The sequence below is a fragment of the Protopterus annectens genome, chromosome 8.part1 (genome assembly GCF_019279795.1).
Source record: "Protopterus annectens isolate FY-2018-M chromosome 8.part1, PAN1.0, whole genome shotgun sequence".
Lineage (NCBI taxonomy): Eukaryota > Metazoa > Chordata > Ceratodontiformes > Protopteridae > Protopterus > Protopterus annectens.
The window spans coordinates 528,483,265-528,497,471 of record NC_056742.1 but is presented as its reverse complement, the minus strand read 5'-3'; the positions used below and the strand labels follow the sequence as shown (position 1 = coordinate 528,497,471).

Here is a 14,207-nt window from a genome sequence, read left to right as displayed (position 1 = left end):
ACTTTTACAGTATGCTCCACCAGTTGTGATTATCCCATCACTCCAGGCTAATTTACAGGAGGATATCACACAAACAGTGGTATCATTTAGCTGGTAGATGTCTGTACCATTTACTACATACCTGTGCCAGGTGCATTCCCCAGTTCCATTATGTAAGCATGGGTGAGGCTTCCTTTTCACCATCATGCATACCCACCCCTGGGGCCAGGTTTCACAACCTGCCACATCAACGGGTACATCATTATAATCAATCAAAGTAGATTCGATTTGGGGTACCCACCAATTATTTCCAAATTGCAAGGGCAATGTAACAAATGGACAGACCTGCTTTGTCCCTTTCTTACTAGCGAGATAGTCAAAAATCAGTATACAAGACTTATTTTCACATGCAAAATCTATTGGCTTTAACCAATGATACAGTTGCAGTTCTTTTTGCCAATGGGCTGCCTTTTTAGCCCCCCAAGTTTGAGTGAATTGCAAATATTGCTGGTTGGCAGCCAACTGAGATAAGATACAAAAAGTCTGATTTACTTCTGCTGTGAGGTTATTTAAAATCTGTTCTGTATATGTATTTGTATGTTCAATCCACCTCCACAAGACAGTTTGAGTTAAAATACCGTCTACAGTCCTTTGTCCCAGCTCGGGATCATGGTCTGCTAGTAGCTTAAAGGCCATATTTAGGTCAGTGCCCAAACGGCTCAATTTGCTACGTAGGGTATCTATATCTACACTGTTTAGAAATCCCGTCCCTGTTCTGACTGCACCTAGTGCAGTACCAAGAATACCTGTGACATCACGTTTACTTCTTTTATATTTGTAATGTTTGTATTTGATACGCAAAGAATCAACCGGCCATAATTGTACAATTTTACAATGTGGATACCTGGTGGTAATATCACCTGCTGACATGTTAACTATCATTTTAATACGTTGTATAACTCTAGCACTACTTACAGTTTTACATCCTCTGGTATATCTTACCACATGTCCCAAACCATTAAATACAGTTGAACTATTGTCCATGGCATATATCTCCAAATCCAGCGATAGGGTCTCCGCGGTGTCACTTTCCCTTTGAAATTCAGCTATGCAGGAGGAATCTAATGGAGACTTGGCTAAAGGAAATCCTGACTCATTCAGCCTTTGGTACAGACCTCCAAAAGGGTTGGAAACACATTTGTCAGGATGTCTATCACAGTTTAGTCTACATACAGTTGTAATGTTTTCCGTCTGAGTGATGTTCCAAGTTAAGGCAGGCATGGGTGTCACTGCATATAGATGGTCTCTCAATTTCCAATAAAAGTCACAGTCAGCTGTTAAATTTGCAACATCTTCCCCTTCGAATAGAGGGATAGGATCAAGACAGTCATATGGCCCATCTAAGTGTTGTCGTCGGAAAAGATTGGCTCCTTCCCAAACAGTGGCAATAATCTATGGAAAGGAAAGTATAATGGTTGTTTAGCAGAATCAAGTAATACTAAAACAGTATCACCAGGTCCATCACAAATTACAGTCCCATATTCATTTGGCTGATTGGGTGTGGTCACTATAACTTTCGTTCCCAGCCATTTGCTTGGTTTAGTATCACAGTCTTGTAGTAAAATGACAGCATCTTGATGCATACAAATTTCTACTAAACGTTGTCCTTTCTGAATCATTTGTGTGTTATCTAAGGCTATCGCTTCTCGTTCTGGCTCCCATAATGTAAAAACCTCCCAACTTTCTCCTAATAGCCCTTTTTGCCCCCAGTGCCAATTCTCTGGGAGAAAGAGTTTCCAACCTGTCTCAATTAATACTATATTTTGTGCTGGCACTCTTTGTTCAGTCAATGCACATAGCCAGAATCGAGTTTGATCAGTATTTGTCAAAAGAGGGTATATGGCATTCGGATTCAGCTTTTCTATTTTAAAAACACAGCAGTTGGACCGAATGTCATTCGTATGCATTTGCAAGGGAGTTCCTTGATGCTTCCGAGGTCTGTTATTCAGCTGACTCACAGCTAATTCTAATACCTTTGCCCAGCCTCGTAACGTTCCATCATTCGTGTTCTTTCGAATCTGTTCTTTAAGGAGCCCATTGTACCTTTCAATTAAAACAGCAGCTTGGGGATGATATGGGATATGCAGCACCCATCGAACTCCATTTTCCTTTGCCCATTCTTGAACCTCTGCTCCGGTAAAGTGGCTGCCTTGGTCACTTTGGATTTCAGTGGGAATCCCATATGTCATACATAATTTATTCAATCCTTTTAACACTGCTTGCTGGTTTGCCTTTTTGCATGGGGACACCATTAGTAATCCTGAATAAGTGTCCACCATCGTCAGGCAGTATTGCTGATTTTGATCCAGTGGTAAAGGACCAACAAAGTCTACTTGCCAAATTTGTGCTGGACGATTGCCTCTGTGAATGTGTCCACATGCTTCTGCTTGAAGTTGCTTTTGTTTATTTCTTTGACAGATTTCACACTGCTTTATAACATCTGCAGTTATTTCCTTATTCAACTGCATACCATGCCTTCGTGCCCATTCTATTGTCGCATCTCTTCCCAAATGCCCACTCCGATCATGGGCCCATCTTGCCATACTAGCACTTTCGGCTTTCTCTTCAGCAACACGTACCGTGGCCATCTTATCTACCTGCTGGTTATGCCTCCTTTCATTTGTTACAAGTGATGCATGGGCATCTACATGTCCAGCACTGATTTTGCATTGTTGAGCTTTTTCCCAAATCCGTTGCCAGTCTTCTGAACCTCCCCATAGAGGTCTGCCATGGATCTTCCAATCCTGTTGCTGCCAGGCAGGTAACCAGGTTGTCAATCCCTTAAAGACTGCCCAGCTGTCAGTATAGATGTATGCTTCATTTCCAGGTGATAAACTATTGATGACCAGGGCAACAGCTCGTAATTCTGCCTGATTATTTGAACCGGCAGTACCTTCGTCAAATAACACAGTTTCTGTTCGTGGGCAATAAGCCACTGCAGTCCAGGTCCTACCATTTGACCCAATTTTGGCAGAACCATCAGTAAACCATGCAAATTCCTGTTTTTCTGCATCTAAATTATCAAATGGTAATGCTTCAGTAATTGAAGACTTTGGAAGCTCATGTCGCTGTTGTTCCATCGCATCAGCATCGTCCAGAATTACCAGTCCAGCCAACTGTTGTTGTACCTGAGACACTCCAGGCACGATGTTGGCCCTTTCCTGTAAATACCACTTCCACTTTTGTACAGTCAAAGATTGTGCTATCAGGGTTTTCATCAAAGTATTGTCTCGCAACCACCCCTGGATTGGGTAGTCTATCTTAACTGTCACTGTTTGTTGTTTAGTTATTCCTTCCACATGAATCAATGCTGTGTACACTGCTAGTACATGCTGCTCAAGGGGGCTATATCTCACCTGCGCTCCAGTCAGGGATTTGGACCAAAATCCCAAGGGTCTCTTTTTCCCAGTGTCATCCTTCTGCCACAGCCCCCAAGACATAACATTATTGGCAACTGTTACTTCAAGGACAAAAGGTTGTTGTGGATCGACTGGGCCCAGCCCCACACTCTGCTGTAGAGCCTTTTTTGCTTCTTCAAAAGCCGTTTTTTGCTTGGGACCCCACTGAAAGTCACATTTTTTCCTAGTTACATAGTGAATGGGTCGCAAAATCAGTCCGAGGTGAGGTACAAATGCTCTCCAAAAGCCCATTGCTCCCAAAAAGGCCTGTGCCTGCTGTTTCGTTTTTGGGACTGCAATTTTCTGGATACTCTCCAGTGCTGCTGCAGGAATTTCCCTTTTCGCTCCATTCCAAATCTTACCAAGGAATTTTACTGATGTCCCTTGTTGTGTTTTATTCTCATTTATAGCCCACCCTCTGTTCTGAAGGTGCTGAATTACAGTTTTTAGTGCGATAGCCACATCATATTTTTCTCCAGTAATTATGTCATCAATGTAATGAAAAATAGTCACTTTGTCCAGCTGCAACTTGGCTAGGTCTCTAGCCACTAGTCCATGACACAGGGTAGGGCTGTGCAGATATCCCTGAGGTAACACTTGGAAGGTATACTGCCTCCCCTCCCAGGTAAAAGCAAATTGGGCTATGCTTTCTTCTGCTATCGGAATGGAGAAGAAGGCATTTGCTAAGTCCAAAACTGCGTGATATGGTCCAGCAGATGAAGACAATCTTTCCACGATCGTAACAATGTCTGGAACAGCTGCCACTAAGGGTGGGGCCACCTTGTTCAGACTTCGATAATCTACAGTCATTCGCCATGATCCATCAGGTTTCTTGACTGGCCACACCGGACTGTTGAATGGACTCACTGTTGGCTCAAGTATGCCAACCGGAAGCAGTTCTTGGATCGTCTCAGTGATCTCAGTGTGCCCACCTGGGATACAATATTGTTTGATGTTCACTATTGTTTTAGGCATAGGAATATAAAGCAGTTCCCACTTAGCATTGCCTCGAACTACAGCCTTAACTGCATTGACTGAACAATGCCGCACTCCAAACCTAAATGGCCCTACAGTGGTTTCCAAAGTTCTACCCTTTAACACATCTATTCCTAAAATGTGTTCAGGTACTGGAGCTATTACTGCTTCAATGTAAATAGGAATACCATCCCCAAAAGCTATCTTAATCTTGGTTTTGGTACCTAGTGTCTTTGCCCCTCCATAACCATCAATTTCTACATGCTTTCCACTAAATCTACGGGGGTTGCCTGCAAAAATGGTTACTTCTGATCCTGTGTCTACCAGAGCCATCACATGTTGTGGCCCTCCCCTCCAAAAAATGGTAAGGGGTACGTAAGGGCGTCGGACCCCAGGTGTAATTGCTCTTGCTGTACCCCTAGCTACTGGGGACCCGCCTACTAGTCAATGTGTCTCTGTTTTTTCGACCGGGGTTCTCCATTCCTTTCCTCCCCAGTCTCTCTCATCATTAAATTCCCCCATTTGCCACTGTGCTAGCTCCTCATCACTAGGGATGTCAGGATATAATTGATTCCATCCTACCTTCCCTTCAGTAGTACTTCTGGTTGGACTTTTTGTAGGGGATTGCTTTTTACTCTCAGAACTTGAACCTTTTTCTTTTTGTTTCTGCTTCCACTTTTTATATAATTCTTCAGTAGCTATCCCATCTATTTCCGCAGCTTCAACCCCCCATCTTAACAGATCCAGAAACATTTGCTTTCTTGTAACTTCTTCTCCAGATTTATCTTTTGATTTCTCCGCATTTGCTTTTCTAGCTCTTCTCTGTTCTTTTTCTTCTACTAATTCTGCCATCTGATTTAGAGTGGCTATTACGTCCCATATCTGCTGACCTACACAGCCTGCCAGGGCAGCCATCAGCTGCCCTTTCCACCACTGTGGTGCGTTTTTGATCAATTTGCTCCTCATATTGCTAGTCATAATTTGTGCATCTGGTCCTTTCGGAAGTACTAATGTCCCATTCCTCAATTCCAGTGAGTAAACGGTAGCCAACATAGCCATTTCTCTTAACTGCTGTATTGTCTCTGCTATTGTTTTCCAAGGCTTATGTTCGTCAGCTACTGCTGTAGCATCAGGCCAAGTAGCGCGGAAAGCCGAGGCTAACCACACCACCAGTGTATTCACCTGGGGATCATCATGATTCACATTGTTTACTATTTGCTTTAAACGTGGGTGAAACACCAAACATGCACATTGGTGCATCTCTTCAGCATTTAGAGACACCGCTTCTCCCCCTGTGTCCCAAACCCGAAGAAACCATGCTAAAACAGTTTCCCCTGGCCTTTGCTTATAGATTTGGATTATATTCAATAATTCAGCTTGAGTATAACTCCGCACCTCAACCCATTGTTGTGGAGCTGCCCCCCCAGTATACTGTCCCTTTTTCTCAATAACTGGGCGTGCCTCCACTGACGGAGAATTTACTATTTCAAAATCACTATCACCCTCATCCGTTGAGGGGAGATCACCTTCCCACTCCTCAGGATCAAACTCTGCCTTACACAGCAAAGCACGAACCCGAGGCCTTGAGGGCGGATGGCGTAGTTTTCTCCCGTTTCGTTGTCTACGCTGTTGAATTATCCGAGTAGCTAGAGTCACTGAATTAGATTTCCAGTGTTCAGCTTCCTCCCCTACTTTAACAAGTGCCATGTTTGCCTTCTCCAAGGCATCTCTATCCAGTCTATGTGTATGTGTATGTTCTTTACATTGCTCTTCTAATTCTAAAACTTTTTCTTTTAGTTACTGTACATCTCTATCTAATTCCTGAATGGCTTCAAAGAATAGCCACCCGGCTGCTCCCACCCCTTCCTTCACCTTTTTCCCCTTATCATCCAATTTTAGCTCCGATAAGGCTCTAGCTAGACTATCAGGGTCTGTCTTAGGTCTTTCCTGCAAGGGTTTTGGGAAGGAGGGGGTGAAACTTTACTTAATACCTTAGCAAGAGGATCCCACTTCCCAAATAATGCTGTCAAAGTAGTATCAACGCCCAACTTATTTGGGGTGCCTGACGCAGCATCCTTCTTACCTATGCCTAGGTGTTTTAAAGGAAAAAACGTTGGTTGTTGTGACATTTCCACTGTAAACCCCAGATCCTGCTGACTACGCCAAGTGAACTAGTCCGTTCCTTTAAAATCTGAGGTTAATACAGGAGTAGAAATGACACAAGACACCAAGGCTCAAACTTAACAATTTATTAAGCAAAACTTTTCTAAATAAACAGTAAAGCTAATACTAAATAAACAGAAAAACTAATAGATCATGTACTTACAAGCATATGCATAAACAAAATCATCTTTGCCACTGATAGCTGCACTGGATAGGATTTGAAGTTTCCCTATCTGTTCAGTCAAGGCAAGGCCGACACTGGCGAAATGTCTCTAAGCTCAGTTCAGGCTGGTGCTGTGATCAAATCCGGATGAAGATTTTCATTTTAGCCTTTGAGCTTTTATAGTCTTTATGAGTTGATGGAATATTGTAGAAAAATCTGACATTACAGGCTCATCATGAGTTGATGGAATATTTTAGAAAATTACAGATCATTTCCTAAGTTGTAAACAAGCCTCGTAATGTCTGGTCTTGTGCCCTACTTCCCTTTTTCAGAGAACAGTTAGCTCACAACCTTAGTTCCTCTTTGAAATCCCCACATTCTGGTAAACATCTTTTAAGCTGATACTGATAATCAGTGAGCAAGGCCTGCTCTTAAGCATATTGTATTGTTACAATATTAGCAGCATATAGTGAGGTAGTGGCATATCAAGAACTAGCAATAATCAATCTAGCAATAATTAAACATACACAGTGATATGTGGCTCGAGGCATAGCAAAAACTGGTAGGCTGTGTGGATCCGTCACACTGTTTAATTGAAATGGACAATATGCACAGTGGTGATAGTGATAATAGAAATACATGTTCATGGAAATGTGAATAACAAAAAGAATTTAATAGTAACAAAAGCTGATATACATAATGAGAGTGTTACCAATAGTGTTAGTTCAAAAATTATTATGTCCTTAACAGATACTGAACAACATATGAATATTGTGAGTGATGATGCTAACACTAATGATATAGATACTGGCTGTATATCTGATAACTCGCAATTAAATGATATGGTAGTTAGAAGAAAAACAAATAATGTGAATATAAAGCCAGGAGGTAGTGAGATGGCCCCTTTCCCCATACAGGAGCTACGCAAAGGGGGAAGGGATCGATCCATGAGCTGAGGCAGACAGAAGAAACGAGTAGCAGAAGAACAGCCAATAGGGCCAACTCTCAAAAAATTGTGGGAAAGAACTATAACTCACTAATTTGGAATATATCAGATAGAGAGTTATCTAAGGATGAAGTTTATGTGTTAGAGAAAGGCCTATCATTTATTCCTTCAACGAAAAGTGACATTACTGAATCTGTAGTTGATTTAAAATTATTTGCTCGCAATATACAGTTACAATTAAATTTTGGTAAATCCAAGTATGATTCTAGTGTTCAGGATTTTAAAAAACCTAGCAGTTATACACCTATTATGCACCCTCTAGTGGAAGCTTTTTCCAAAATGGTGGAGCAGGAGCTTCACACCAGAGCAGAAAGTAATCAACATAGGAAATGGAAAGGCAATGTTAATTTCAAACAGCGCCTAGCATTAAATAATCTCAGACATGATAATAACATTGCCATTAGACCTGCCGATAAAGGAGGTCCAATAGTCATCATGAATGCTACTGATTATGTTATGAGGATGCAACTTCTTTTAAGTGATGGGAAACATTATCAAAATATCAGTGCGCTTCACTTAGATAGAATTATTAACAAATTATCAACAACATTATTACAAATGAAAGATACAACTAAAATTTCTGAAGAATTATATAAATATTTTTTGGTTATTGAACCAAATATACCAATCATACAAGGGACACCAAAGATTCATAAAAACCCTAAAGAACCACCAATGAGACCCATAGTTGCTGGAAGGGGATGGGTGACAGAACCCATCTCAATATATCTAGAAAATAAGTTGAGACCTGTTTTAAACAAATACACATACATCTTAAAGGATACCCAACAGTTTTTGATGATGTTGTATGATAGAATGAAAGATGTAGTAATGGATGAAAGGTATTTTTTAGTTACTTTAGATGTTAAATCATTATTTACATGCATACCTAATTCACAAGGAATAGGATGTATTCGCAGATGTTTGGAACACCATGGTTCTTTTACAGTTAAGCAGATTGAGACACTATGTGAATTAATGGAAATGGTTCTTATGAACAATGTTTTTATCTTTCAGGAACATATATATTTACAAAAGGATGACGTAGCTATGGGCACCTCGTGTGCCAATAGCTACGCCAACCTAGTTATGGCAGACTGGGAAAACAATTCCCTATTTAAATTAGATAGTTTTCAACAAAAGTTTTATGTTCGATTTGTAGATTATCTTTTTTTGATTTGGGAATCAGGTGACAGTAAACTCAATGAATTTTTTCAACAAATGAATAGTCAGACAAGTTATTTGAAATTTACATCAGAAGTCTCTCAAAATAAGATATCATTTCTAGATGTATTTATAGAAAGGACGACTATGGGTCTAATTAATACTGGTGTATTCGGGAAAGGATGCCATAGAAATGCTATTTTACATAGATCCAGTATGCATCCGAATTTTATATTTAAAAATATAGCACGAGGACAAGCAGTGAGAATTTCTCGATTGCGTTCATCTGATGTAGGATTCAGAGAAGGAATTTTAGAATTAGAACAACAACTTAAAGAAAGATCATACACAAGTGAAGAAATGCTGAAGGGTTTCTCAGACATAGAGCATCTGCGGCAAAATAGAACAAGCCCATATTTTTCTGAACAGAATAGGTCTGAAGGATTGTCAAAATCCAATATTAGTAAAAGGACAGCGGATGAGCTTAAGGTGTGTATTTATTACACACAAGATGTTAAACAGGTAAGAGAGACATATATGAAATATTGGGACATCCTGACTTTGAATAGTGAGATTCATAGTATTGTAGGAGACTCTCCTTCATTTACATATCGAAACATCCTATGGAGATTCATTTTGTTATGTGGCCCCAATAGATTAACAAATAGGCCAACTGAACAACATAGGAAATATGGTACAAAAGCTTGTAAGAAATGTAGATATTGTAAATTCATCATAGAATCTAATAGATTTGTACATCCAGTCACTACTAGAGAATTTATTTTTAATGTAAAGGCTAATTGTTGTAGTGAACATTTAGTTTATTTAGCTACTTGCATGGTTTGTCCTGCGTTTTATGTAGGCAAAACCGACCGTAGACTTAGAGACAGGATAAGAGAACATATATATGATATCAGTAACAAATCCATGAAAAGTGCGTTATCTAAACATATATGTAAAAATACACCAGATCATAATTTTAAGTTCCAAGTTATACAAATAAATTATCTTAATAATAAGAGAGGAGATGTTAGGAATAGAACAGAAGAGATGGAAAGTAAGTGGATTATAAGGCTTAGGGCTGATTATCAGCCTGGTTTAAATGATAGGGTATCTATTAAACCGGTTTTGAAAAACAGACCTCTTAGGTAATAATAATATTTATAGGACTAGTACATCAAAGTAATATGTAGATTATTTTGTTATTACAACAGTACCAAAGAAACTCATATTTAGACTTTATGCAGTAATATGTTCCTTACATGCATTTTTAATATACATTTTTAATATATATATCTTCAGTTTATATTAGATGCTATGCATACTGTGCAGCTACATGCTTTTTAAATGTATTTTTAACATACATATTTAACGTACACTTTTTTAGTTCAAATCAGATGTCTATATGAATTTATGTTATATATATATTTTATTAATAAAATGTATTATATTATATGTTTATATATGAATTAGCAAATGCTAGTAATTAATTTTCATAGCGCTAATACTGTAAAAACTACGAATGATAGAATATGAAAGCTTTTATATGTATATATTTTGGTTTAATCATTCATTGCTTTATATGTAGAGCTTGATTTTTTAAAAGCTTGATTTATAGAAAAATGGGAGAGGAAATGATGTCATTATACCAATTATATAAAAGAACGTGCTTTTTACATGTTTTCATAGCCTGACTGGTGAAAGCACTTGCTGTTTATCAATAAATCCATTTGTTTCAACGTTTTATCGTTTCAGTGAGTTCGTTGCAATATTGCTTTCATTTTTGAACAGTCGATTACTACAAGAATTTGTGTTATCGGTGACACAGATTCTGCAACGTTTTGTTATTGTGTGGAATATTGGGAGAACAGTGAGCTCATTGCTCTTTCGTTACTTTACTTTATTTCTCAATATTTACTTTGACGGAGCATAATTGCAAATGGCCATCGCAATTGCATTGCACATTTCTTCCTTTTTAACCAAGGTTAGACACGCATCGCATTTCAACCATTTTCAGACCAGCATAGAGCTTACAGAAATAAGGGTGAAAGCAATTCACGTACTTAAACAGTAAGATAGTGTACAAAAACAATAAGGTATATACAACATGGAGAAATGTGGAATAGAGTAAGACCCCAATTAACACAGATGATTAGTGCTCTGAGCTGTTAATGAACAGTGTCCAGTAGACAAGGGTACAGGGTTTGATTCCTTCTACCTCCATTTGCATACTGTGTGACACTAAGCAAGTCACTTGACCAAACAGCGCTCCCACATTATCCTCTCAGATGGGATACTCGTGTCCAGTGAGTTTACCTGGTTAACAAATATGTACAATTAGTTAAGAGTTACAGAATTTGTAGGAGTTAATGGGGGGCTGAAAGGAGAACAGTCCTTCAGTCAGTTAAATAAAAACAACATTGAACACAAATAAGTGAAGGAAAAGTTACAGTACCCCAGAAATCAAGTTAAAAACTCTACACATACAGTAAAGCACCGAGGTGGAAAACGCCAGGCAAGCACTGCAAAATGAAGGCTTGCTTATTTTCCTAACTGACAGACATGCACATTTCACCTCTAGTACTAGTGCCTCGTTGCAGTACAATTAACTTTTTAAAATAATTTGTACAATGCTTATTTATCTTTAAGTAATGTGACTGTACGAAAAGGAAATAAATTATATACAGTGTTAAAAAGCCACCCCAGCAAGCACCCGTTTCTGAAATGGGAGAAAAATGACTGCCTTTTTCACATGATTGTCAAGAAATGTGGAACAAACTTGTACCACAACATACAGGCACATGCACGAGCGTGTATATACGCACACACACACACACGCACACACACACATTGGAACTTGCAAACCTGTACCACAACATACACACACACACGCACGAGCATGTACACTCACACACACACACACACACACACACACACACACATCAACACAAATAAACGCCAAAGTCATTTTCTAAGCCCAATAGTGCCCTGCATGGTGGGTGTTATATGGTAAATTTGGGAGCTTCCAGGGGTAAATAGCCCCTCTACATACAATTTGGACCTCATGACACCCATCAGTAGTCAGTTGTCCCCCACTATTGTTTGCTTAGATGTGGTATTGTGTCATAAATTTCCTTCCTTTACATACCACTAGAATTTAGAGGCATATTATGTTGTATATTATAGTGCGTTAAAAATTTCCAAATAAATTACTACTCAGTTATACATTGCAAAAAAGTGATAATGCGAATATTAAAGATGCAATTTTGATTAATAGCTGTTGGACTAGGCTATAAGACCTGTTCATTTAATCCAAGAGATATTGGGGGAATTTCATCAAGGTTATTACAAAGTGCACACTATGTGTAACCTTTAGACAGCAAAAGCATTGTGGTAGGACTGTTCTTGAATTCAGAAAGGTTACACAAAGAATACACTTTATGATAACCTTTGTGAATCCCCCCAGTTGAGTACATTCATTTGTGACATAACATTGACAATTCAGTAAATTGAATGGCAAGTGATCAAGCATAACTTGTGGATCAGCGAACAGTAAAAAAAAAAAACACTTTAAAACATGTTTTTTGCAGGTAGCAAGCCCGGCTATACCCCCTTGATATTTGTATAAATATATATGTATCAACTCCAAGATCACACTACAGTGGGGAAAAGGCAAATTTCCCAATCTTCACTGTACTGCACTTAAACAGAAAAAATGTTGGTATGTTTGATCAGCCCTACTGGCTTTTTTTTTCTTCTTTTTTTCAGTTTAACAAGTTGTCTTTCAACAACCTGTATATGTATATATATATATATATATATATATATATATATGTGTGTGTGTGTGTGTGTGTGTGTGTGTGTATGTATGTACGTGTATGCATACACACACACACACACATATATATATATATATATATATATATATATTTTATATATATTTATATATATATATATATATATATATATACGTTAAATCGAATTACCACTTTGTCGAATCGCAGAAGATCAAGAACATGTTGCTGAAAACTGAATTCATTGAACTCTCAGAACATTGTATTCTACCACTGGGAAACAAACAACTTGGCCACCAATGATCAAAATACAAAACAAAGCAAATTAAACCCACCAAAGTGGGGGGCTTTGTCCCCTGTACCCCCTCTAACTAAATATACCAATTGAAGCACAAAAAAACTGAATTATTCACCGCAGCATTTTAATGGTCAGACAACATACAAAGCTTTCAAGTAGAACTCTTTCTCAATGCATAACATCATTGCATTTTTTAAAAAACAGTTCAGCCAATCCGCTTGCATAATCAATTAATCTGATTAGCTGAATTAAAGTGCCCTGTCTCATTGACATATAGTAGATACAACAGTCATAAATAACTACATGTAAAGATACATAAATATAACTATAAAAAATGTATAACTTTAAAAATAATACATACAACAGCTAAAAGGCTCAAACTAATTCATGTCTCTGTTTTAAAACAGGTTTGATACTAACAGCAGAATTTAATCCTGGAAGGTAGTCTGCTCGAAAAAAGGTAATCCATTTTTATTCAGTTAACTCAGTCTTTTTCACTAAGTCACCACCCTTAGAATTCTGATATTTTACTTGAAAAATTCTAAATTTAAATTTATGTGTTGCATTATTATATACATGTTTGACTAGGGCATTTGTTGCAATATTTCTTCGTATATCTGATAAATGTGAGCTAATTCTGTCCTTTAATTTTTGGTTAGTCTTTCCTATATAGAAACAACTGCATTATGTGCAGTTCGCAAAATAACAACATTAGCTGTATTGCATGTCCCCCTAGCTCTAAACTCAAATGGTTTACCATTTAAAGGATGTATAAAAAATGTTCTGTATTAATGTCATTTACAATGTGCACAATTCAGACAAGGCACCGTCCCTAATCTTCCTACAGGTGTCTTAGCACCCTTCTTCATACCAACATCTTTGTAACATAATAGTTGTTTAAGATTGTTCTCTCTCTTGTATGTAAAGCTTGGTCTAGTGCCCATCAGTCCATAAATTTCTTGATTAGATGTTAATATAGTCCAATTTTTCCTTATGATTCTCTGTATAGTATCTGAATGTCTGTTGTATTTCATTACATAATTAATTTTATTATTATAATTAATTTTGCAAGTAACAGATTAATTATTCAATCTTAATATATGTGGCTTAGCTACAGTTCCCCTCATAGATGTAACTTCTTTCTTAGATTGTTCAGTAACATTAATATTATAGCCTCTGTTGGTGAAATATCTCATGCATTTCTTTA

At 38.0% G+C, this 14,207-nt stretch overlaps 1 protein-coding gene across 3 annotated transcripts in view; it reads left to right on the top strand.

Annotated features, from left to right (window-relative positions):
• DUS2 (dihydrouridine synthase 2) overlaps nt 1-14,207 on the top strand; it is a 1,571,638-nt gene that overhangs the window by 27,203 nt on the left and 1,530,228 nt on the right. The window contains exon 2 of one of the 3 annotated variants that reach the window (XM_044082048.1): nt 13,408-13,460. The exons of the other annotated variants lie outside the window; for them this stretch is intronic. The gene's annotated coding sequence lies outside the window, so the exon portion shown is untranslated. The remainder of the gene's footprint in view (nt 1-13,407; nt 13,461-14,207) is intronic. 3 annotated transcript variants of the gene reach the window in all.